Source organism: Boleophthalmus pectinirostris, unplaced genomic scaffold (assembly GCF_026225935.1).
Source record: "Boleophthalmus pectinirostris isolate CB_2022bp ecotype Guang Dong unplaced genomic scaffold, ASM2622593v1 HiC_scaffold_7, whole genome shotgun sequence".
Lineage (NCBI taxonomy): Eukaryota > Metazoa > Chordata > Actinopteri > Gobiiformes > Gobiidae > Boleophthalmus > Boleophthalmus pectinirostris.
Genome location: NW_026571473.1, coordinates 24,052,085 through 24,079,647, shown reverse-complemented (window position 1 = coordinate 24,079,647; position 27,563 = coordinate 24,052,085). Strand labels below are relative to the sequence as shown.

At 38.3% G+C, this 27,563-nt stretch overlaps 1 protein-coding gene across 1 annotated transcript in view; it reads right to left on the bottom strand.

The window, feature by feature from the left end:
* Positions 1 to 27,563, bottom strand: part of LOC110154779 (Scm polycomb group protein like 2) — a 54,273-nt gene that overhangs the window by 6,128 nt on the left and 20,582 nt on the right. The gene's annotated exons all lie outside the window — the stretch shown is intronic.

Genomic DNA, 27,563 nt, shown 5'->3' with positions numbered 1-27,563 from the left:
AGTAAAAAATAAAAAATAAAAAAATGCGTTAATCTGCTAGTAAAAGCATACCTTTTATCAACCGAACCAACTAACAAACATGTACTCTGTGTTCTTTCCTGTAATTCAATGCTTCTCATACAAGCAAAAACATAATAATAATTTTAAAAAGTCATTTTCAGGGGACATTATCATAACAAGTGCATGCTTCGGGCCCTTTCCCCCTTAAGCACCAGTGGGAGACTGAGCCATGTAATAAAAATACACAAGCCTTTAAATCTGCTCCAGGACCTATAACCCTCGGAGACAAAAATCAGAGCCCACAAATACAACATCTGTTTGGGATACACTGCTGCCATCACTGCCCTGGGACAGAGGAGGAACCAGCACCAGCTGAACAAATAGCACTTGGACATATAGTGGTTTGGGATGAGGGTGTGTCAGAGAGGGGAGAGGCTGCTCTGTGTGTGTGTCTGTGTGTTTTATGTATGTGTGTGTGTATCCATACTGATAACATGGGGAAAGTCCAGTTTCTACAATAAAGGGGGTTTCTGGACTCAAATCTGCAGGTCTATTTTGTTGTTAGGCTGTTTCTTGTTTAGATTTGGTTGATAAGTCCATTTGTTTAATTTGGTCAGGACATAGTCCTGGTCAATTCTACATTTATTCTCCCATGGTTTAGTCCAAGTCGAGACTTGCTATAGATCTGATGATCCTTTAAAACCCAAATCCTTTCCCAAATAGAACTTTTTTATAAGGAATTTGTAAATGAGACCAATTTCCACAATATTACTGTGCAGTGAGGTATGAAGTTGACTAAATGCTATGTAAAATCAATGAGAAGCAAAGTGAAGGTCTGTTTCTTGTGTAAACAATATAATAGCTGTAATTATGTGGTTGTAAAACCAGGAGGAATCTGAGATTTATTAGGCTGTTCATGCAGGACAAGAAATCTACTGTTTGGGAAGCCCAGTCTATAATAGATATAATGACAGCTATTCTGATTCACCAGTGTGATACACTGCAACTGTGACAAAGACATGGGCCGTCCCAGAGTCTGTCCCAGGACACTGGAGAAGGGACACCTGCTGTCCTCAGGCTCTGATAAATCTTTCTGATATGAACAGAGATGAACAATGCTTAAATAGACTTTACACCTCCATCATCACCCATACCCATCATGTTGGAGTGAAACAGGAGCTTTGCATGGGAGACATGCAGTTTCCAAACACAAAATGTTTAAAAATACATAAAAATGAATAGAAATCTTTGTATTTAATTGACAAAAACTGTCTAAATCATAACTTATTCCTCACTTTCGTAAAGCCTTACTAGGATCCTAAATATTCACCCTGCTGAGTTCTTTATCAGACAGGTCAGCATAGACTTTCACTATGCCGTAGTAAACTATACCCTGTACACACTTTTCCATGTGATATTGCTATGCTGATTTTGCAATAAGTACCATTTAGTCCATAGTGTGCAGCCCCAGCAGTTCTGTGATTACATGTTAGTGCCAGTGGCCTCTGCACAAAGTTGCTGAAGTTGCGTCTTTGGTCTGTGGTATGCGTGCTGTCAGTCCACTCCGTCATACACAGAAACTGAATCTGCCAAAGCAACTGTGTTTCTCCTCAGCTCTGCCCCAGGCCCATGGACCCGTCTCACAACCAAAATATCAGGAGTCAGCCCGAGAGGAGTGGTCCCCAGGCTGTGCGCCCATAGGAGCAGCTGCATTGTACTTCATACAGCCCGCAGATAGAGTTTCCACGGGGTCTACTCCCATAAGGATTTAGTTTCATTTGGACTTACCATTCCTGTGCTTTTGTTTATGGCTTAGAAAGGAAAGTCATGCACACACCAATCAAATGGAGAAACTACAACTCACCAGATCTTTAAGGCACAGGAATAGATATTAGAGGTTTGCATTGGTCATTGCAGCTCATCAACCATTTGGTGAATCATTAGATTTTTGTTTGCTCTACACTAATTACAAAGACAGATACTTTAGTAAGAATTAGAACAGAAAAACAAAACAATATCTGAGGAATTAATTTTGTATTGCTATTTGCAGCTAATTGCTTTACAAATGACCAAACAGAAAATTACTTAGAAGATGGAACAGACAAACTGTACAGAAACATGGTGTACTATTAGAGTCATTGATACAACCACCATAGTATTGCAAGCTGAAGTCACATGAATCCAGCTGTAGTCACCTAACAGTGCTGCACCCAGGGACCCATCTCCAGATCCAAAGCTAGGCTTGGTCAGGACTACCTTAGCTGGAGGACTTTATAGTGTTTTGGGTTGATGGGGAGACCAGGGTGCTCAAAGGAATCCAAGTACGTGGAGAAACATGCAAACTTGACATAGAAATGCCCTAGCCCCAGAACCTTTTTGCCGTGAGGCCAATTTGCCATCATTAAGAACCTCATGTTCCAGATTGCAGATTTCTTAACAGAGAACACAAGCAGCCAAAGCTTGGACATAAACATCGACTGAACTGTTAGTGTTTTGAAAAAGCCTATTAGTTTTGTTCACTTTAATGTGCACACAAACCCTTGCCTCCTGGCTGTTATAGATGTGAGTCCTTGCTAACTCCCTCTGTATGCCACTGATGTATACATACATCATTACACCCACTGCTTCAACAAGGTGTTAATTGGTCCGGCAGTAAAATGAGATGGCCAAATAAACGCGCTGACTGGTGAGAGTGGAGCTAAAGTTGGCTCAGTACAAAGTTATTCTGTTGTTTCTCATCTGAGTGGTTGGAGCGAAAGCATGTAAAGGTCAAGGTGCTCTGGGCTCAGGCTTAGCGGCGTTTTCTTCTGCTCCGTGCTCCAAAAGGATCAGTGCACATGAAAGGTGGGCCGCAGGACTGGTGTTTACGTTTCATTTTGGCCTTTATCTGCCCATCCACTGCCTGACGCTGATCTTTTACCTTATATAGATGCGGCCTGAGTCTCCCATGTGAGCGAATGCAGAGGAGCTCCCTGGAGTTCTGGCTGTCCCTTCCCATAACACAGGCATTAGGAAAAATGAGGCTCTAGGAGCCCATATAAGACCCCTGCACAAAGAGTAAGATCAGGACAGGAGGGGCGATTCTGACTTCACTTTCTCCTGATATTAAACTGTTCCCAGAATAATCAAAAGTAGGGAAAATGTATGTGATTGTGTGAAAGTGAAATCTTGCTTACGATCATCATATGATCAGTGACACATAAGTAAAACGTTTAAATATCTTGTCACAAATACATTTTCTTATCATGTACAATGAATGTGATGATTGTTTGGTGTTTTGCTTATTTGAATGCAAATCTGATATTGTTGCCTTTAGAATCTTTCCCTATCATTGCTAAACTAAAATGTCTCTGCCCTGTTTGTGTGGTAGCTGTGTTAGCATTCACACATTAGCCCAAATGTGCAAACCACCACTTAGACCACTGCAGATTTATATGGCCAAACCACAGGGTTTTCTGTTGACAAACAGCCCCATTCTCATAAAACACACCCTGTGTTGTAATAAATTCCTTGGCTGGAGTTTTAAGAGGACTGGGCTCAGCAGCCGTCTGACCACACCACAGCTGAAGGGCAAAGCCTCAATACAAGCACACCTCACTGTTTGGATTATTCTTTTGATTAATTCTGTGTTGATTTAGCAGTTTACAGGCAGGATACCCCTCCAGTTGAAACCAGCTAAAAAGTGTCCAACACAAAGAAGGTATTGTGGTGGCATTTTGAACAGATAATCATGCACCACTGGCACCCATTTTCTACTTCAATATGCAGTAGAAATTCTGTGAAGGTGACACTTTGTCTTTGAACAAAATAGAAACATAGTAGAATGCAATTAGACAGGATTAGAACTGCACTCCTGTGGTTAAAGGGTAAATGATCAACTTTTGCTTCAGGATATTTGGTGTATAGGCCTATGTAGATGAGCAGCTCTTTAAAAAACCCTCTGTGTCTCTGGGTGCTCCTGCAGTTCCCTGTAGACGAGTCTTCTGACACATGTATTTGATGTGAGTCACACTGGCCTCCTCCTGTCTCTCTTTGATCACACGTGAATCCAGTTGTATCTGAACAGAAAACAGCTCCGGGGGCACACGCTAACACACTCAGCCTGTCCCAGTGCATTATGTCCAACCTTATGTCAACACGCCTCACTCCAGAACCACGCTGTTTACATGAGCAGAGTGAAGATGTCTGATCCAAGCTTTCAAAGTATGAACATGGAAAATCAAATAAGGACTACGTTACAACACGGAATAATGCCAGTGGGAATTGGACTGCATATGTTCTGTTTATGGGTAAAGGAGGGAACTTGTAACCAAATACGACAAAGACACAACATGCAGGAACAATTAAGTCAAGTCAAGAAATCACAGAACGTCCAATACTGTGGTTAGACTTGAGGCTAATCTTTTAAAATCAATCTGAAGTTCACGGTTCACATTGTCAGCACGGCCAGGAGCATTAACATCTGAGAGAAGGCATTTATTATCAGTGCAAGTTTGTAACTCTGTGGGTTTTTTATTTATTTATTGAAATTTTGATGTTGGTCCTACTTAATGGGCCTGTGTTACACGACTTTCCTATTTTCTGATATATGTTATAATGTTTCCTCATCACAAACATACCCTGGAGTTGAGTTTTGTTTTCATTCACATGTGTCGTGGCTGGATTCTTCTCTCAAGCAGAAAACACTCTGTTCCACCTTGTGATGTCACAGGATAATACAGGAAATGCTCCACTGAGTTTTTAAACTCCATACACCTTCACTAGAATCATTTGGATAATTTCAGGCCTGGAATTGTTCATCTCTGCTGAACTAAAAGTAAAGGGTAGCTGTTAATTTGAAAACTGCCGGTTTATGAGATGACAAGGTGGAATAGATCATTTGGAAATGCAGACTAATAAATAAGTGTTACTCAGACATGTGTGAATGAAACAAAACACAACTCCACATATCTTTTTGATGAGGTAACAACATTCTTACATGGCTTAAAGCTCACAAGAGTCAATTTCATAATACAGGAGCTTTAAAAGTGCACTACACAGTTTTTTTGGTGGAGACTCCATCACCTGCTTGTCTCACAAGATGTTTCACCATGTGATATGATCATATTCAGCAATTTTAGTGCCAAAATTACTTTTTTGGTGTGACCTGCTTTTTTCAAGAGAGATGGTCAACTTGTTTTAAAACTGCCAAGAGGCAATATCCCATTCATAATATGGACATAAATGCTCACTTAAAACTTTTTACTTTTTCATTTTTGTACTTTTTGAAATTATGACAACAAAAACAATATGAAGAATTACTTTTTCAAAACAAAACTATGCAGGTTGACCTTATGTTCCCCTTTTTGCTCCAACAAAGAATGAGACGCACATTTTTGGCATAGTAATAGGTCAACCAGAAACAAAATCAAAACAAAATCACATTGTCAAAAATGTTATTGTTATTATCCAAAGCAGAAAAAAATATAATGGCAACTAAATATAGCTTGGTAAGAAGTTCTTTACATTTTGTTTTTAATATTTGCGAACTTCATCAGTTTCAACACTTGTCAAATGTTTATGAGATATTACTTATGATTTATGTGTTTTTTAAGCGTCTACACTTTCCACTGGGCCCATGTTCCACTGATCCTTTTCCATAATAAAAGTGTGGATGTGTTAAAAGCCTGGTGGACCGCAGAGCACCAGAGCTGTTAGAGGCCTGGAAACATCTCAAGTGCTTCCTTCCTTCCCACAGAGAGCTCCTCCTCCTCCTACTGCTGTTGCTGCTGCTGCTGCTGCTGATGCCTCTTTAGTGAGATGTTTACCCATTGGTAATAATGTATTTGCTCTAGTGTCTTGAAATCATCATGTGCTGTAGGTCGGTTTAAGAGGGATACAAATATGGTCACAAATACCACTTTAATGGATGTAATGGAAAACAGTTTAAGACAATTATGGGCCAACAACAAAATTACTACTTTGATAATTTTAAGATATACACACAGTACTTTGTTTGAGTGTAAGAATATTTAATGTGTCCAAGTTTGACTTATACCTAGACTTGTCATCATTTTCATTAAATTGTTCATTTCTTCTGCTGAATATTAAATGAAAATCAGAGAGTAATCAGACATAAAATTTAGAATGATTTAATTACAAGTGTTTTTATTGCTCAAAAACAGCTTAAAAAATACATTCTTAAGGTGAGTGGGATTTCCTTTCCACAGATCTGACCAGTAACTTGGCCAGGTGGGTATCTTCATTCAAATTAACCAGAAAAATTAACCTTTAACCTCAGGAAGAACTGACCTCTACTAAACTAAAAAATGTAAGAAGAAACCATATTTTACACCATACATTACAGATACTTTCTGGAACTTTTTTTTATTTTTATAAACCTAGCATTTTTCCAAAACTATTACACCATTTTTAAAACATACAAGTGAATACCAACTATATTTCGTCACATAGTTAATAAAAACTTTGGATCTGATAAAAAAAATTTAAAAAAATGTCCACAAGCTTACGTCAACTTTTCAAATCACCCACAGGCTTAAACTATGGCTGAACCTTACAGTTTCTTCTTGTTAAGGATTAAGTGATTTCAATCTTGTCCACATGTGGAGGTTACTATAAAAACATTCTGGGGTTAGGATCATTAATGTTTTTTTTTTTTCTCTCTCTACGGGGTGTAAAATTTCAAAAACACATCCAGAACGTAGCTTCAGAGGTTTTGGACATGGTTTGCCAAGAGTATGAAGTCACTACTGCAAGACCAGCCCTGCCTTGTATCATTATGTAACTGAACGCTAGGCTGGTCGTGTGACATCGGCGGGTTTAACTTTAAAAACAAATGTGGTATCGGTGTCTATGAAGTTCAAAGGTCAAAGGGTTGGCACGTAGCCATTATCACTCCAAATGATCACTACTGAGTCCCGGTTTGTTCTCATTTAATACATTGACATGGTTCATCTCCATCTCTTTGTCTCCATGGAGATGTAATTGCTTTGCCTGTGATGTTACATGGCATTAAATCTGCAATAAATGAATTACAATTTGCTGAGAAAATCCATGAAACACATGCATTCATACTGTGACCGGGATAACCTGTACACAGATCCTCAGACTTAGCATGGTGACGTCACTTGTTTGTCTCCATGGAGGTAAATTAAAGTTAAAGCCATACTATGGAACATTCAAGGCAAAGCAATAGCCAAGGCAAGGCAAGTTTATTTGTATAGCACAATTTGTACACAAAATAATTCAACATGCTTTACAGAATAAGAAATACATTAAAATCACAATAAAAACTAATCAAAACTTAAATAATCATCATAAAATTAAAAAGAGAGAGAGAGACAATAAATGAGAGAGAAAAGTGCAAAATGAAAAGTGAAAATCTTATGCCGCTAAACAGAACTGTTTTGAGCCAGGATTTAAACAGCGTCACAGTAGAGGCCTGTCTAACATCTTCAGAAAGACTGTTCCAGGTTTTAGCTGCATGAATCTGAAACTCTGACTTCCCGTGTTTAGTCCTGACACTGGGCACCAGCAGGAGGCCGGTCCCTGAGCTCCTCAGAGTGTGAGATGATTCATATGGCACTAACATGTCACAAATGTACTTTGGTGCTTGGCCATGGAGAGACTTGTACACAAGTAGAGCTGCTTAAAAGTCTATTCTCTCTGAGCCACAGGAGACAGTGCAGAGACCTGAGCAAAGGATGCATGTGCTTGTACTTCCTAGTTTGAGTCAGGACCTTAGCTGCAGCGTCCTGGATGTACTGCAGCCTCTCGCAGCTCGTTTGGAGAGGCCAGTGAGCAGACCATTACAGTAATGTAACCTACTGGAGTAGTAGAAGTCTCTCCAAGTTTTGCTATGTTCTTTAGGTGGTAAAATAACATCTCCATAGAGGCAAAAATGTCACACAGTGGATATTTAATAAAAGGTCTGTCAATTTAGACAATTTAGAGATGCATGGTTTCATAATATAGATTTGCCCTGCAGGTTTTTGGTCTTGGTGGGACTTGGTGGGTTTCTGGACTTTCTCCTGGTTTAGTTCAGATTTCTTAGTTCTTATATCAACCATTACAGTATATAAAAACTGCACTTAAATCATCATATTTTCTCAGGTAGTAATTGCTGTAAAAATTGTTAAGAAAAAAACAACAAAAACTGACCAATAGCGGATCTAGATTACATGAATCACTATTTTAAAACCGTTTTCTGGGCAAACCACAGTAATTATATTCACAGTGTGGTTAGCTCTTACTGGCTACTGCTCCCAGTTCAAATAAAGCACATTGTGAATCAGTAATCACTCTCCCTTTCTCCCTCTCTCCCTCTTTCTCCGGGGTCCAAATCTACTACTACAGCCTCAGCGTGCTCCAATTGGCCAGAAGTGCGTGGTCTTTCAGCCAATCACGCTGCAGTGCATTGTTACTGTGTGTTTTTCAGTCAGTGGGGAGCGTACGGGTCAGGGCTCAAAAACATTGTCGACCTCAATACCGTAACTAACCAAGCACGATGAAGTTATTATCCAGCTCGTGCCATGCTTTCTTCCATTTAAAGGTACAATTTGTAAAGTAAACAGCTCCTTTAGTGTGATATCACATGAGTATTTTAAATGGTGTAGACTTAAACATCTGAAAAAGATGCACCTACAGACAAGCTCAGTTACCATATTACTGGATTTTCAAAAAACTATTGGAAAAAACAATCCCAAGTGATAGTTATATATTCAGATTCATCATTTCAAATTGACTTCCAGTATGAATGGAAACAGGCAGATTAAGCTCAACTTGCCTGGCAACACATCACGTCAATCCACTCACACTGTAAGCACCAGCTCTGATCCAGCCTCCCCAGAGATCCACTCCGGAGTTTCCCTCTCTCCCAGTACTATGAAAATCCCCTGCAACTTCACTAAAAGCTGATACTCATACTAAAGACAGGTTTTATACCAAGTGAGATTAAACAAACTCAATACAATTACACCTTTGTCCGAAAAGGAGTGGTCTGATAAGCCAGTAGCAGTTTTTCTTGACCATCCAGTTTAGTCTGCACTTCACAGTTTAGTTCGATTTGGTTTAATGTGTAGTTATAACTCATTTGAATGAATTATATAGCGATTACAACCATGATTCCTCTAAATTATAGACTATTATATCAAATTGTACAACAGATTTTTGCCTGCATGTTTAGGCTCAACTGATGCAAACAGAACACCCACAATGCACCACATTTTGTCTATCGTGTCGATAAATGAATGTGGTTAGGGTGGCTCATCTGTGCAATAAAAACAAGAATAGAAATTGCAAATAATTCAAATTCAGATTGAGTGAGTGAGTAAGTGGAACTATGGGCAATTTACACAATTCAGAAAAACTTCAAAAACTGGTGTAAGTTTAGTGTGTAGGCGTAGTAGATACAAGCTTGTTATGTCTCTAAATATTGCCATTTAATGACTGAATGAAATAGAGTCAAAACATGGTTGAACTATGCTTTTGGACCATGCCTGTTGGTCTTGTTTACATGAAGTATGCCAGGAATATGTTTTAAATGGTTTGTTTATTATTGTTGGCCTGTCTAATAACTGCAGTATCCAGCCCGGCACATGGAAACTGGCATGGACATCAAAGCAAGGCCGAAATATATTTATGGACTTTTAGTAAAATGTTTAGTCAAAGTGTTATATTTACATCAAAGAAAGGAATATTTTCATCCAAAATCTACACGAAATAAGTTGCGATTTCTTTCTTCGTAGTCCATACTGACCTAAATGACTTACATTTTCCATTCTTGTATTGTAGTATATTTGTGGTTTGGCTGAGAACTGTTGATCCAGTATGTCGCTACAAAGTCTGGGGTAAGAGATGATGAAGGTTGAAAATACATTCACGTAACATAACCATAGGATTTGGCTGCGCTTTTATAATGGGTGTGTGTGTGGGGGGGTGAGCGGCAGGGGAGGGGGAAGTCCAGAAAAATGTCCTTTCTCCACATGTGAAAGACCCCAAATGCAGCAATGCGTGACCTCTCCTCGCTCCTCCCCTCCCCCGAAATGAGTTTTGATCTGTGAGGCGACATGCTAGAGAGTTTCTGCGGCTGGATTCATCTTTCACAATGTCTCCGCGCTTTGCTAATCACCTACTGTAAATGTAATATCCTCAAAGCCACATCACTGGGGTGGGCTCAGTTTGCATAAAGTCCTGTGCTGCAGTACGGGATTAGAGAGAATCTTATAGGAAGGAGGTCATAGTGCGTATACATACTTGGACTATCTTTGCATTCAGAATATAACTGCTCTAGTTATGGCTGTACAGTGAATATACATCTTGAATACTGTTTTTAAAGTTACATTAGGTAACTTCACATCTTCTTGTCTCCATGGAGATGCTGTTGCTTTGTCTGGAAAGCCCCAGTATGACATTTAACATATCCATCTTGCATTTACTCAATAACATGGGTTTTTATCGACTTAACAGATCAGACATGTAACCTGGTCCTGTGGTGTGTCCATAGAGATGAATAAGAGTAACGTAATAAATGCGAAACAGAAGAAGCAGGTGACGGATTCTCCAAAAGAAAAGTTACACAGTGCACCTTTAAACAGTTTATAGTGGTCCAAAGTTATTCCACACTAAGGCTACGTTTATATGATGATAGTCTGAACAGAAGATGCGAAAGTGGCGCCGCTTCTTCACTTTTTATTCCGCATTTAGACGAGTGTTCTTGGGAGGAAATCTATATGCAATGGTGACGCAAAAGTGTGTGAAATTCGATTGGGTATGCATGCCAGGTGGCGTGATCTGACATGTTTGTTTCTGTGTAATGTATGTATGTGATGTAAACGGGTACACGATGTGAGCAGATCTGACCAGAGGTTTGCGTCTTGAGCAGTGAAGACGGAAACGCTACTGCAGAGTATATTTAACTTTTCCACTCCGGAGGGTGGTTTCAGATTTTTGCGTTTTTAAACCCCAAAAACACCACCACCGTCTAAACGAACGGCACTTCCGATAAAATATGTTGTTGTTTTTACCAACAAGCGTTCTCGTGTAAACAGGCCCTCACCTTATGTATTCTAAGCATCCTAATCATATGCCGCGATTAGTTTATAAGCACAACTTTTAGAGGCCAGAAAAGAGATTGACCACCATGGTAGTGTGAACAACTAGCATGCTAACCACACACATCCAATTTCTCAAACAATAACACTTTATAACTAGACAGTACACAGCTGGACTATTCTGGCCTCAAAAGGCTGCTTATATAATATATCTGCACTAGGGAAAGACAACTTTTATGGAATAATATATGGAAACAAAACACAGGTACAAGCCTAAACTTTGACTTAATTTTTGCATTAAAGGTTTTATATTATGCAAAACTGACTCATGGGAGCTTTAATCCATGTCATAATGCTGTTACCAAATCAAAAACATACCTGGATTTGTTTTGTTTCATTGACAAATGTTTTGAGTAATCTGGCATTAGTACGCTGTCTACATCTCTAAAGCTCAAAATGCTCTGTTCTACTTTGTGATTCCTTTAAATATTGACAAGTTAGTTTTTAGTTAATTGGCCTAAATGAAACTGCTTGCCATGAGGTTGAAGCATTGTGCCAAATAAGAATAAGAAAACAAGAAAAAAACTTCAAAATGGTTACCTCCTGTTGTCATAGTCATTGTAAACTTGTGTAAGTCTTCTAGCTTTACAGTTGCTAAACTCCTAACCTCAATCCAGCTCTGCTCTCCATGTATTCAACTTGGCAATAAGAGAAATCTCCTTTATGAGCGCCATATATCACACTTTATTGCTCTACTACACTACATTCATTCATCGCTGTTTCCTTATGTCTGTCTTCGTAGTCAACCAATATGCAAACCCAAGAATAACAAAGTGCACGGTAAATATTTGATAGAACCTCTCCTCCATCTCCACAGGCTCTGCTCTCTTCTTGTGTGGTCAGGTCTGCGGGAATGCCAGGAAGAGCCAAGTCAATAATGCTTTTTTAGCGGCTCCCAAATCTTGTACACAAGCCGCCTGTCCGTGTTCCTGTGGTTTTCCTTTGTAAAGTGGGACGCCCCTTTTCAGCAGATGCACAATGACATAAGAGATTTCACTGGCACAAGTTCCACAGTGGCTCATGAGACTGGGGTCGAGGGGGGCAGGAAGTGGGACAACAAAAGTATAAAGGGTTGGTTAAGTGAGGAACAAAAAGCTTAAATCTAATCAGTCTAATGTCATTTCCTCAACTTGGTTTACAGAGATACAAGAGGCGAAGGCAGATGTGGACTAAGGCTAATGAGCATTTAAGCAGAAAGGAAGGTTAATGAGTAGTGCTGTCAATCTTGATTTCAATACCAAGAAATAGACACAATACTCGATACCGATTTTTTCTTTAGAGAATAGTATGTCATTTCCCACATTAAATTGTAATCAATGTCAAGTTTCTATATTTAATGATTAGTAACTGGTTTTCAGTATTTTTACTAGTGAAATTCAATGTGATTTTTAAGATACACAATGTATAACAAGACCAGTTTATCCTGCAGCATGTGGCTTAATATTATACCTTAGGATGTACTGATCAGTTAGTCAAATGCTAGTCAAATGTCAAATATCATATAGATGATAAGCGATAATACTGAAACTAATTCATACCACTGACACAAATAACTCTAAAGCATGATTATCAGCAAAAACTATTCTAAAAGTACAATATCGTTAAAAAACATGGCATACAATAATTAAATAAATAGATGAATGAGACACTTAGTTTGCATTGACATCTATCTATTAACGCAAGGAACATCTGTCTGTGTCTCCTCCTGTTTGTTTGTTTGTCTGTTCCACACATAACTCTCGAATCACTCATCAGACCGATCTCAAATTCGTAGGGTGTCATCCTAATGGTGCGGGTGTGTACAGCTCCAACTTTCATGTTGTTAGGGCAAAAAATGCCAAGATCTTTTAAAATGAGTGATATATTTTAAAATTTAAACATAAACAATGACACCATAGATCACATGACACCACAGGTCATGACACGGGTCACATGACATCATGGGACACATGACATGACAGGGTCACATGACACCACAGATCACATGACACCACAGGTCACATGACACCACAGGTCACATGACACTACAGGTCACATGACACCACGGGTCACATGACATCACAGATCACATGACACCACAGGTCACATGACACCACAGATCACATGACACCACAGGTCATGACACAGGTCACAAGACACCATGGGTCACATGACACCACAGATCACGTGACACCACAGATCACATGACACCACAGGTCACGACACGGGTCACATGACATCATGGATCACATGACATGGGTCATATGACATCATGGGTCACATGACACCACAGGTCACATGACACCACGGGTCACATGACACCACAGATCACATGACACCACAGATCACATGACACCACAGGTCATGACACAGGTCACAAGACACCATGGGTCACATGACATCACGGGTCATGACACGGGTTACATGACACCACAGATCACATGACACCACGGGTCACATGACACCACAGATCACGTGACACCACAGATCACATGACACCACAGGTCACGACACGGGTCACATGATATCATAGATCACATTACATCATGGATCACATGACATCATGGACCACATGACATGGGTCACATGACATCATGGGTCACATGACATGGGTCACATGACACGAGTAGCATGACACCACGGGTCACATGGAATCCGTAAGTCTTCTACGAGCTGTGCACTAGTAGTGAGTAATAAAAATAATTTATTCAGTTCTCTAGACCTCAAATCATATTGTAGCGATAAAAGTAACAAAATGTTTCTGTCTAGTCCAAAGAAAAAAGTGCTCATGATAAATATTAACCCCCAAAAACTACTGTTCCATCTTTCATATATTGAACAAGAAGTCAGTATAATAATTATCATGACACACTTAACAGCCATGACTACTTTTTCAATGTACAAAGAATTTTATCGAAGTAGCAGTTGAAATAGACTGAGGCGACAGAAGTAATAGGACTTTCCAAATGACGAGGTACAATATCCGTTTTCCACCTCTTTGGATATGAGCGAAAGACAATCCCAGGTTTAGGAAATGACTTGACTTGTGTGTGGACTGATCCGGGATGTGTCTGTGATTAGTTTGGCTCCACTGGGCATGGCATGAGAGCAGAGCGAACCTGGGTTTGCAAAGAGGCTATAGCTTCATGGGAGACAGACCAAGAGAGAAGAGCGAGGGGAGCCAAGAGTGTGAGCGAATGTGGTAATTTGGTCTCCTCAGCTTGACAGTGATTTCCAGGATGGTAATCACATCAGTTGTATTCCAGTCTGAGCATTCATACTGCAAGAGACCGGAGCTTATCCCGCCCCCTGGCATGTCCCGTCCTGGCATGTCCCACTGAAGATCCAAATCCAAGACTCTACACACTCCTAATCACCGTGAGCGAGAGGGGATTCTGCAGCTTTCAAGTAATACCAAGAGCAGTGAAAGTGCAGCCGCCTAACAGCTAAGGATCTAGCACTATGAGATACGCCAAGTCAAGCTATATCTGAGAGGTAGTTTTGATGTACAGAAGTAGTTTTCATGGATAGATGAGCACCTTGGAAAACACGCTTCTTCAGTGCTTTACAAAGATGTGCGTCTGGTCACTGTTATATCTCCCAGATAAAAATGGACATGATTGACAGGTGGGTTAACCAATCAGGGGCATGCATGTGGCTCCTCATGAGGAAAAAAGAAAGGAGAAAAATATCACAGGAGACTGATAAACATTGTGGATTTCTGCAGAATCAATTATCTTATTTGGTTCACATGCAGCACTGGAATAAACAAATCTGTCTGTACTGTCTGAACCGGGGTGAGACAGAGGGCGTGGGGGCTGGACTTAGACTAAATTTATTAATCCACAAGGGAAATGATTTGGACACAGAAGTTCATGCGTCACAATATATTATAATAACAAAGACAAAAAACATAAATGGTGATAATAAATTCTAAATAAGTAGCAAAAATAGCAAGAGACTGGAGTCATTAAGGCATAATTATATAAACGCATCTGTAAAAGTAAATAAAATATAGAAATATGTAATTCAAATATACTCAACTATATATCTCTATCTTTGCCATGTAAAATGATGGCAAATATAAGAAAAATTATGCTATTGTAATCTCTAGGACTAAAAGTTCTATGATTCCACTACTACTTTAGTACTAATCTTCATCTTTTATCAAATACTAAGGGTGTAACAATATTCAAGTCTCACGATATGATGTCATCACGGTACAAACTTCACAGTACGATATTTATTGCAACATCGTGGGAAAGCTCACGATATGGTGGGGAGGCTCACGATTAGGGATGTAACAATATCCAAATCTCGGTACAACATTTTCACGATATACATCTCACTGTACAATATTTATTGCAATATTTTGTGGAGGCTAATATGCTACTATTTTCCTCTTAAAATGCCTTGAGAAGACTTAAAAGTCCTTAGAACAGTTATTTCTTCATGTAGTCTGCACTGAAATGGAGCAAAGGATCATGGTCTATGTAGTTCCCTCTGTCTTTTTTTTAGCTATTTCTGCACCATAACTCTTAATTTAAGCAAAGAGACTTGTAATTCTAAATAAGTAGCAAAAATAACAAGAGACTGGAGTCAATAAGGCTTAATTATATAAATGTATCTGTCCAAGTAAAATAAAATATAGAAATATAGTACTACAAATATACCTCAGGTATATATCTCTGTATCATTGCCATGTAAAATGATTGCTAATATAAGAAAAAATTACGCTATTTTAATCTCTAGGACTAAAAGTTCCATGATTACTACTACTTTGGAACTAATTTATGTCTTTTATCAAACACCATTACCAACATTTCAAGGCAATAGGCACATTCAATAAACTGTCAGACCAGAGATTGGAGTTAGCAGAAAGATTTAGAACTGTAACTGCTTTAAGAGGCTCGCAAAGTTATAAAGCAGCAGCACACTCCAGATCCTCCTAATCACTACAAAGAGGATTGTTAACCTTCAAGTAGCAAAAGTAGTGAAAGTGCACATTTGGAGTGTGGAAATAATGCCCCTTTAACGTCAGATCTGTCTCCACTTTCAGCCCCGCTGCAAAACACATCAAGGCAACTGCACTCCCATAATGCATTGTACTTTTAAGGATCCCATTTAAATGAGCCATGAATATTTTGGCAGCAGACGTCAAGGGGATAAACGCTGTCGGCTCGTGTGTGTCTGACTCTGCAGTTATTTGAATAAAAACACACGTGATTGGATGGGAGCTTAGGTCAGCCGCACAACACAACAGATGTCAACCGGCGGGTGGGTGGGCGGGGCCTGTGATTGATGCCCGAATGTTAATGAAAGGAAAGAGCTGCTATCCCACATGCTCCGTCTATAGCCCCGATGAGGGTCACCAGCAGGGCCAGCAGTCTTCAGAGGGGTGCAAGTGTGTCCCCCTTTTCACCGCCAGATTAGGGGCGTCCCAGATTGGGCAGATTCGTGAGAGGTCAGGTGCAAATATACATGGCTTTGTGTGCCGACAAAATGTGGCGTGTTTCTATATCACTGCAGATGTCGTAGGGAGACTGGATAAAGGGATTTCAGTGTTAAAATTACTTGAAATCAAAATATTAATCTGGATTTGAGTATTTTTTACAGCAACGTTTGATTTAATATTTTGTCTGATTTTAGTTTAAGCTGCATGTAATTTTTCTGGTGGACTACCTGCTTGTCTAAATGTGCCACAGTAAAGCATTAACCTTATCTCCGTGAAAACAAGCAAGTAAAGCCACCATAACATTTTAAGAATGCATATTTTCAAGGTACTTTTGAGCAATAAAAACACCTATAATTGTATATACTAGATATATCATTTTAATGCCATAGGGTGAAACATAGAAAACAAAGATGATTAGTGCCATTTCTTATTGGTATAGTTAAAGGCATAATTTATTAAAAGTGTATTATAAGATATTTTGAAATAAGCCAAATAGGCAAAATCAAAATGACACAATTTAGGTTCATATCCTGAAGTCAAGTCACTTTGAACCTAACTTCCTTTTGTGTAGTGAAGCGTCCAGGGCACTGTTCTCTGCAGTGGAAAAGTTCACACAGCTAAACAAATGACAGCAAGTCCATGTGTTTGCTTTGTTTCCAGGAAGTAGTGACACTGAGTGACCAATAAAACAGCACATTTACATGATCTCATGCTATAATGCAAATATCAATATGCGGCGCCAGACTATTGAACAAACGCATTACAAATGGAGGTGGTATTATATTTCTCTTAAAAGCCAGATAGGGTCACCAACAACAGGGTCTTACAGTGACTTCAACAGTAGTAAAATAGTGAGAGTTGGCTCATATAAGCAGATTTAATAGGCATGTGAAGATGAAAAATGTTAATGTAGAATAGAGGATACGTTTATAAATGATTCAAACATTAATTCCCTGTACAGTTGTCATAAATGAGACATCATACCAGACTGCAAACCTATTAATTTCACTTGTTAACTCAGCACTGATAAAATTCTACCTCCACAGTTAAAATAACATTCTTTTCACAATTTGTTCATATAACTTTGATATACAGTGTGATAATTATTGGTTAATTTGTTACACCCAGTGATTTCTCAACGTGTCAGCAGTTCTAGTGACTGAGATTTTCTCACAGCAACATAAGTCACGTGGTTTATTCTATATTTGTCAGGGACCGTGTATAAACTCCTTTACCCTATAAAATAAAAGATATTCTGTACCAGATTTAGCTGCTGCTACTTAGGGAAGCACCGATCCAGCTTTCTCTGTTTCAATACCAATGTTGACACTTTGGCTCTAAGTATTTAAGTGATACCAGATATCAACCGATACAAGGGCAGAGAGTGAAATATGATGCATTTCCTTTAAACACAAACAGCATATGATCCAAATGTGTTTTGTAACTGCTATTTATCATTTTAAGTGATTACTGAACAGCTTTGTAAAAAAAAAAAAAAAAAAAGAATATTATGAGATGTTTCAATATTGTTCAGTAAGTTGTATTATTACACAAATTTGTAGACCAAGATGAGACATCAACTAAACCAGTATCTTGGGAGCTGATATTCAGTGCACCAACTTTTTCAAGATCGGTGCCAATATCTGATACCCATATCGTATCAGTGCTAATCCCAACGGCTACTTGCTATTTGTTTTCTGACAAAATGGAAAGGAATAGCATGGTATGAAATAACTTCATTTTACAAACATCCGTAACAAAAACACTGCACCACTCCTCCCTAAATCTGATGCAGGAAATCATCATTATTCATTGTTGGCTAACCCTGTCTTTTCTTGCGTAACTCCTGACACAAGCCCTCATCTGATCTGGGTGCTGTTGTGTTTGCACATGAATTTCACGTGTGTTTCCTAACAATGACTGATTATGGTCTAGACTCTAACCTCTTGAGACCCCCGGAGGTTTGTTTACGTTTGAGAGTCAGGTCTGTTCGGGCTTGTCACTCACTTTAGTGCAACAAGGTTCGATTTGAAGCGTGATATTTGACAAGAAACAAGCTCCAGACAACACTTTCCTCCCGCTGCAGCTCTGACCCTGGTGAAAGCAGCAGTGCAGTCTGGACAGGGGTCACATCTGTCTCACTTCACCCCCCCCAGGCCACAGGGAAGCTTGGACTGCTGTGAGTCTACATATGTATCTTATTCACATAGAAAGCATGACCAATATGAGTCAGGAGGAGATAACAAGTGTGATAACAGTATTTGCTTTAAGGTACTGTTCCCTTGATTACTGTACACTACACCATTCTGTGACAGTATTTATAGAACAATGCGTATTTCTGAGGTTTAAGCATGAAATATAAATGAGTTTTAGTAGTTTGAACAGTTGTTAGTAGGTGGGTTTTGCAAAATTGGGGAGATTTTGTAAGATTTGAGCTTTAGAAGGTCCAATAATTAACTTTTATAGGTAATTATTGCTTAATTAAGATATTATTATGCCTTTTAATGTTATTGTCTACTTAAAAATGGGCTTTATTGCTTTGTTATTGTGTCAGTGGTTTTAAGTATTTTCAGTTTTATCAGTTATTACCATATTTCCCTGTAGCAATAAGTTGTTTGTCAAAATGTGTTATTGCGACAGACCTAGTTTTGATGCTTTATGAACAGTTGGTGTCTGATTTCAAAATGAAAAAAAAAATAATTAAATAAAAAATCTGCAAATAGCCACAAGTTGAACTGGTGAGAGAAAGTGGAACTAAATTAATTAGCTAAATACATAATCCTTATAGAAGTGCCTCAGTGTGACCTCCTGACTTTGCTGCTATTTTTAGTTGATTCTGGTACTGCTTTTGAAGTCCATTGTAAGCAAAAACAAGTGAGATTGGGATTAGCAAAAATTATCTGGGCCCAGCCATAAACAACCTTCAAGACACTAATTTGGATGAACCCCAAAGCGTGATAATAACAGATTAAAAACACCATAATCTGTGGGATCAGGGGCACAGTGCATATTTATAATTGTATCACAGTTTCTCCCCATTTTCACAGTAGCGTGACGAACCAGCATTTTTCTAAGTTATGTGTAAAATTTCTGACCTTGGTTTTTGACACTGAATCATAAATTTAGGTTCACAAAAAGGGGTCTTTGTATGAAATGGGTGTGCATGTTTTGGTTGTTTAGGTATTTTTAATTTGGTGGAAGTCGTGTTAAAGAGCTCATATGACACAATCTTCTGATCTATGTTATGTTTCCTCATTAAAAACAGACCTGGAGTTTTGTTTGTTTTATTCACACGCTTAACTCATAAACCCTGCATAGTTAGGCTGAGTTCTTCTCTCAAACTTATAACACTCCTCATGATGTCATATGGTAATACAGCAAGTGCTCTTTAATTCACAAGTCGTGGGTCAAACTAAATATTTATTGAAAAATTTCAACAACATCTGCATGTTTTTTCTTCTTTCGAGATATGTAATGTTAAAACTTTTCGTACTCAAATAAATGTTTAATAATAGTTTTGCTTAAACATTGAATTCAGAACAAGCATTATATAAAATAAAAACAAAATATTAAATAAATAATGTCTCTATAGCCTATCTGTAGCTGGCGGGCCAGCTCAAATACATATTTGATATGATTTCACAGGCCAAATTTGGCCCCTGAGCCTGAGTTTGCCATGTCTGATTTAGGTTATTTCAACCCTGGAATTTCCTATCTCTCTGAACTAAAAGGTAAAATGTAGCTGTTAACTTGAAAACTATAACTTCATGACATCACAAAGCATTTTTTGCGGAGATGTGGACAGACTAATAATAAAGGATTACTCAAACATGTGTGAATGAAACAAAACATGACTCTGGCTATGTTTTTGAGGAGTTAAAATCATTCTAACATGGCTTAAAGCTCACAAGAGTCAATATTGGGTAATAAAGGACCTTTACGTTAACCATAAAATCTACTTGAGTATTTGAAATAGGCTACAAGTTACTTAAGTAAACACATACTCATCATCAGCTACGTCTGTCAAAACAAGTACCAAGATTACAACACTATAGGCAGCCTTCACATTGTCACCACTCTTAAATTATACACCCACTAAACAGTAATTAGGAGTCTTGGCTTTGTTGCAGCCGTCAACACGTGTCCACAAACTATAACAACAAAAACTTCACCCAGACGCAGTAAATCACGCCACATCTGCATAACACACCGGTTTTATTTGACCTTAGCCTCTGTACTACATCTCCACCCATTGCTCTCCAGTAAATCTGGAGTGAATCAAACTTCTTAGGTGTGACCCTGGAAAGGCTTTATAAACTTTAGTGTCTTACTGGAAACACTGTCTCTCTGGTAACAGCCAAACTCCTCAGATACCACAGACTGACCCGCAGTTTCACACGGATGTAAAACTGGCACACAAAGGAGAAAAATAACACCTGTTTCATTGCACATAGAGATGAAGTGGATCCATAAAACTTCAATGTAACAGAAAGACCCTGTAAGTGTTATTGATTTTAAGGTGGTATCACTTAACCCGAAGCTTTACTTGTTAATCAATACAGTCGATTCATGACTAATTACAGTACTTACTTGCTTACATGGCTTTAAAGGACATTGATTACTTTCAGGGTGAAGTATTAAGGGTGCAGGAAACTTGAAGAGAACAGGAAAAAATATCCAAAATTGATCAAAATGTGGTTAAAAAGTATGACGTAGTACACCAAAAATGTTTTTCATACATAAATAGTTGTAAAGGTCTCTATTCCTTCTGATAACACTTTATTAGGGCTATAGTCCTTTAGTCGATTAACCATCTGATGGTGTCTTAATCCACAATTATATTTTGAGAATTTGTATGGGACAATTTACATCAGAAAGCGAAAGTTAGGGAGTGAGTGAGTCTGAAGATTTGGTATTTTAGGGGATTTACAAGCAAGATTATCAAAACGGATTAAACTCATGATTCACAAATTTAATCTGTTTTTTATGTAAATACGTTGTTTCCAAGTACTTTTTCTGTGTAAATAGTTGTTTTAACATGAACTCCAATGCAGGTGTAGTGTTGTGGGTGAAGTTGTGAGTTACATTGAGATATTTAATGGTTTAGTTTAGTTTTCTTTAGTCAACCAAGAATTTCTTTCATGAACAACAGCAGTATTTTATCAATAGGTTTGACAATGTAATATAGAAAATGTCCAATACACTAATTCAGCCAAATGTCTCATGGGAGTTCTCAGCTTAGTCTATATGTTTTCAGATACATCACTGTAAAGCAAAATGGAAATATCTGCCACATCTACGTTAAAACTAGCTTTTATAGAAAACAAAACAAAACAAAACAAAACTGGAGACATCCCTAAACCAAGGGCACAGTGAAGGGTACAATCAACATAGTATATGTATACAGACATGTAAGAGGTGTTGATGCGCAAACAGCACTTGATTACTGAAGAGACTCCAGGAAAATAAGCAGGGCCCTGGTCTGTGCAGTGAATGAGAGGGTTCAAATCAAAACAGAGACAGACACACCCACAGTCACACACACAGACACACACATATACGAAAGGAGTGTTGTTGATGCCACTTATCTCTTCTCTTATCTTATCTTTGAACTTCCTCCCCAACACCCAAACATTTCCACTTGGGTGCTCCTGGCAGACAGAAGATGACACCGGGTCGAGTTGAAGCTAAGTATCACTATGACACACGTAGGTAAAAATTTGGGAATAACATGAGATAAAATGTGCAAAAATACAAAAAACAAAAACTTCAAATTGTTGCAGGGCGGCAAATATCCACATTTTATCTTAGCATATAAATCAGCATTTCAATTTTATCACTATTCTTGTACGCAATATCCTCTTCATATTGCTGCAACCAATATTTGTGTTTTCCTAAACAGGCTGGAAGGTTTAAAAAGTCAAAATTGACTCTTGTGAACTTTAAGCCATGTTATCATGGCTTAGAATATCATTACCTCATCAAAAAAACATGCCTGGAGTTGTGTTTTTTTCCATCACACATGTTTGAGTAACTCTTTATTACTGGTCTGTCTACATTTCCAAATCTCTAAATATTCCACCTTGTGTTGTCATGAAGTGAGTTTCAAGTTAACAGTTACGTTTTATGTTTAGTTCAGTAGAAATTGGCAATTCCAGGGCTGAAATTATCCAAATGAGTCTAGTAAAGGTGTATGGAGTTTAAAAACACCGTGGAGCACTTCATTCCACTTCCACATTTTCCAGATCATCACACACATCAATTCACTTTTAGTTTTCCCATCCTTTTGCCTGTCTGTTCATAATTGGATGTCTTGACTTGCCCCTGGACCCGGGTCACTTCCATCTCTGAAGAGTAACAAAGGCAAGCGTTGAACATACACGATTCACAGATGGAGAACGGGGAAGCAGCTGCCCAGTGAGATTCAAAAGATCAAGTCTACTATATAGTCCTTTCTTATGGCATGACCGGCCTTAGCTGACATCACCCCACAGGCACGTTCTCCATGTTGGGCTATTAGGACAGTATTGTTGTCTGTACAGAGGAGTGCGATGCCTCAAGTCAAGAGCTTAACAGGCGTGGAGCTGTGGTGGAGGAGACAGAGGAGAAAGTGACAGACAGACACATAGACTCCAGTGGGAAATGTCTCAGAATCATGACAAGATTTCTTATGTGTTATCGTGAAAGTTTTTAGTTGGCGAGACTAGAAAAATTTATTTGTTTCCATGATGGTGTGTGAAGAAATTAAGTTTTTGGTTTAAAAAAAATCTAGAAAACAAAGATCGACTGATATGACCAATCTGATGACAATGAGTTCTGCAGATATTTTTGGGCTGATATGTCGGGCTGATTTGTATTATTTTCCCCAAATTATGTCATTTAAGTCTACTGATACAACAAGCTTATTGCACAACAGTGTAGTCACATTTTGTGCAGCTGTCTCTTAGCACTAAAGTGTACAAATAAAGCTTTTTGCATATTTTCAAGGCAGCAGGTCAGTCAAAACAAAATATTGGCTCATGCTGTAGATTAAAGTGCAAATATCAGCCTTATATTGCTTTATCTCTAATCTTTGAGTCTTTGTGTAAATAACTTCCAAAGCTTTACTTGTTGATCTGTTTGGTTGATTGATGATAAATGTCTGTATACTTTCATTTTTATGTAATACTTCATAATATTTGTGTAATACTCTAAAAAGGCCACAAAACTATCAAACTGCAGCCATTGTTTGTGTCAGATCATATTACGCAACACAATATTATTCAAAAGAATTAGAGGCTTCAGATATGCACCAGTCTCATTCCCATCTTGTCTGGATTACTTGACCCTTCTGAACTTTTAGCTGTTATGCGCCTATCACAACTCCTTGCTAAGAGTAAAAAATTATGTCTCAAATTCTACTTTTTAATTAGATAAGCTCCTATGTCATTTAGATTTTAAAAACTAGCCCCGAGACAGTTCCCAGGAATGTGCGACTCCCATCCATAAATTCCCAAGGTACTTCATGGTTAAACAGAAGTAAATCACTATGAGATATACCTCGGCTCTGGATCATTCCCAACAGCTCCGATTTCTCCAGGAGGGGGGGCTCCGGAAAACAAAGGCTCTGGGAAAAGAAACCAGTCTCCCCATTGTTGTGCAATAACTCAATACAGGCCAAAGTGCCGCAACACACAGAGGCGGTATCTGTGCTTTGTGATCACCTTAAAGAGGGACATCCATCACCCGCCTTTTCATTTGGTCCTGTTACTGATGATGAGGAGAGCAGGTGTGGGCTCAGATGGACAGGCCAGTCTCTGTAACGTCTGCAGAGGCTTAAAAGTATAATGTGACTTTTACTTAAGTGCATTAAACTTATTAGGTGACACTGCCTGGGCAAGTTACAGTCAGATCTGTGGAGAGGCGAGCCTGCTCACTGTAACAATGCATGATTTAAAGGTAGTTGTGACCAATAAAAACACCTGCATTTGAATATAGATATAGAAGTTTAAAAGTCAGGCTGGCACCACCTAGTGCCTCTGCTCAATTTCATTTCTCTCCAGCGACTAGGTCAGGAATCAGAATACACTAGACGAGCCATACATTCTGTGTTGGCAACGATTCCCAAGATAAAGAATTTAAAGCCAGAACAAAGAGAATGTTTGGTGAATTTTATCAAGGGGAAAGACGTTATTGCCCTTCTTATCAACAGGATTTGGGAAAAGCTTAATAAACCAGCTAGTCCCATTAAATGGCGCATAACATACGTCACAACCAAATAACAGCGATTGGTTAAATAAAAAAAGGTACCTGTCTACCATTGAGCGAACGAATTCTAATGCTGCAAGATCAGATGGTTTCCACAAAGTGAAACTGGCTGATGAATCATGCTAGAAGTTTAATGCCATAGTGCTGTGTATTGTATAGTGCATTCTTCCAACTAAAGCAATAACAGTCACATAGTGACCCTTTGAACTTGCTTGGGTTTGGGTGGCCAAATTACTGCTGGTTTGTTTGAGGATTCTTTGTTTTGCAGTGAACTCTAACCAACTAAATCTAAGCATAGCGTGTGTGTGTGTATCACTGTTTTACATTGTTCAGTTAAAACAAAGAGGTTGTGGGTTCAATTCTAGGGCCAGCTACAGTACTTGTGTTGTCATGGATCTTATTATTTTCTACCTCTGTCCATTCAAAGACATTGTGATAGTTGTACTGGTGACTTTGAATTGTATTGTAAGTAGGGATGTAACAATAACCGAAATATCATATTGTATTGTTAAAAGTCTCACAATAATACTATGAGCTGTCACAATATATCGAATTACAAAATCCTAGTACCAATAGCTAATAAACATAGGGAACTATGATGATTCCCATGATTCATTTCAGTGCAGACAACATGAAGAAATATGTTTTTACTTGAATTCTTGGGATTATGACAATAATAATTAACATCAAAAGCTTGTCAAGGTATTTTAAAAGCAAAAACTTATCAGCCTTTCCAAAATATCACAATAAATACCGTACCGTGAGATGCATATTGTGATAATTTGTACCGACAGACTTGGATATTGTTACATCCATAATTATAAAGCTCTATCTAGGTATTAGCAGTTTGTTTGATTTGGACATTAAAACTTATTCACCTATTCAGTGTTTAGTTTCTGTGTTTTTTTTTTTTTTTTTTTATACTGAAATGTCAAATAAATTCTGAATATTTATCTGAACACTTCTTACCAAAAAAGGCACTGAGACAAAGCAAAGTTGCAGCTTCTCCAGACAGCCTTAAAAACTAAACCAAAACTGCAATGCCTAAAATGTGCATAGTCCAAACATTCAAGTCAGCATTAAAGACATTCATTCACTTTTTCAGTCGGATGTGGTTGGCTACTCCTGTAACTTACCCACCCCCAGGGGAGAACAGAAGGTATACTCTCAATATCAAATCCTCCGCATACTTTACCTGCTCAGGTTAATTATGCACTTGCCCTCCAAATAAAGGGATCTTATTTCTACACAACAGCTGTGAAAGACTGGCACAAAGAGATCATGAATGCTCGGTTAATTCCCTTATATTAGCTCAGATTAAAGAAAGGTAAGCACTTCCTTCAACGTGAGTATACTGTAACACTGTACACTGCGCTGTTTGCCAAGTTGCCGGGGCTCGGAGCGGCGCTTGGTTGAATAAACAGATCATTCTCTGGCGAGGAACCAATATCAACATCTATCAAGCAATAAGGAAAACCAAAAGGGTGTGGGAAAGTGTGTGAGAGCGGTCAGATGTGATGAGATGGGAACTTAGTTAAGAAGAGTGGATTATTGACATGAAATGAATAGTGCATTGCGTTTTGGGAGTCTTGAAAATGGCAATAATCCATCTCCAAATACATGTGTTATTCTTCTTATCATTAACATTATGTATTGAGTTTAAATTACAAAAAGACAACCAGACAATATGGCGTCTTCTCTGGCTGACTGGAGAGGTGATAAAACAGTTAATGAGTCGTTAATAATTAGCCATGTGCTGTTAATATGACAAAACATAATAGTTCTATTGTTTTTTTAAGATGATTTATCTGTGGTGTATTTCATATTTTGTTTTATTATGTTTATACAAGGCTTGAATGAAATAATGGATTCAATTATTTGCATTTACTGTTACAACATCCATTATAAATGTGATTTCACTCTTTACTTACTGAAATTGGCTACAGTTCACACACAACTTTAACAGGCTTGGAACAGGAAAATGGATCTTATAATTTTCCATCTCCTGTTATTCAAAGAAATTGTGATAGCTTTAAAAAGTAAACCAAAACTGCCATGACTAAAACGTGGATCCTTCCTGATTCAACTTTCTTTAACTTCTAGGCTTGGAATTAAAAAAAAAATGTGTCCAGTACCAGTTATAGAATACCAACTATACTCATTTTTATATTACGTGTAGAGTGTTTATTTCCCTGACACAAGGTGAAACAACTGTACTGTAATAAAGTCAAAGATGAGCAGGAGCTGGCCCCTCCCTGTTCCGTGCCCTCCTCGGTCTGCTCTAAACCTACAGATCAGACACTGGTAATCTCCATTGTCCCGGGACAGGTCAACCACAGGGTCCCAACATGGCCCACTTTAGTATGGCCCACACATGCATCCGCCCATCTGCACACCGCCCCATATGGTCACGCAGGTTTTCACAAGCTTGAAGTGCATATGACAGGTTAGAATACTCATTTCACAAGAACACATATTTAAGATTGTTTTAAAAAGCTTTTTGTTGTTGTTGTTGTTGTTGTTTTAGCATTTTACTTCCTGGTTGAACATCGGCAGCAGATTAACTACCTAGAAATAGAAATGTAACGATATTCACATCTCTCAATACGGTATTTTCATGATATATATTCCACGGTAAGATATTTATTGCAATATTTTGTTGATTGCAATTTTTTTTTTATTGTGAAAATGCTACTTTTTCCTTTTAAAATGCCTTAACAAGACTTTTTTTTGGTCATAAACCAAAGAATTACTTAAAAATTATGATTCTG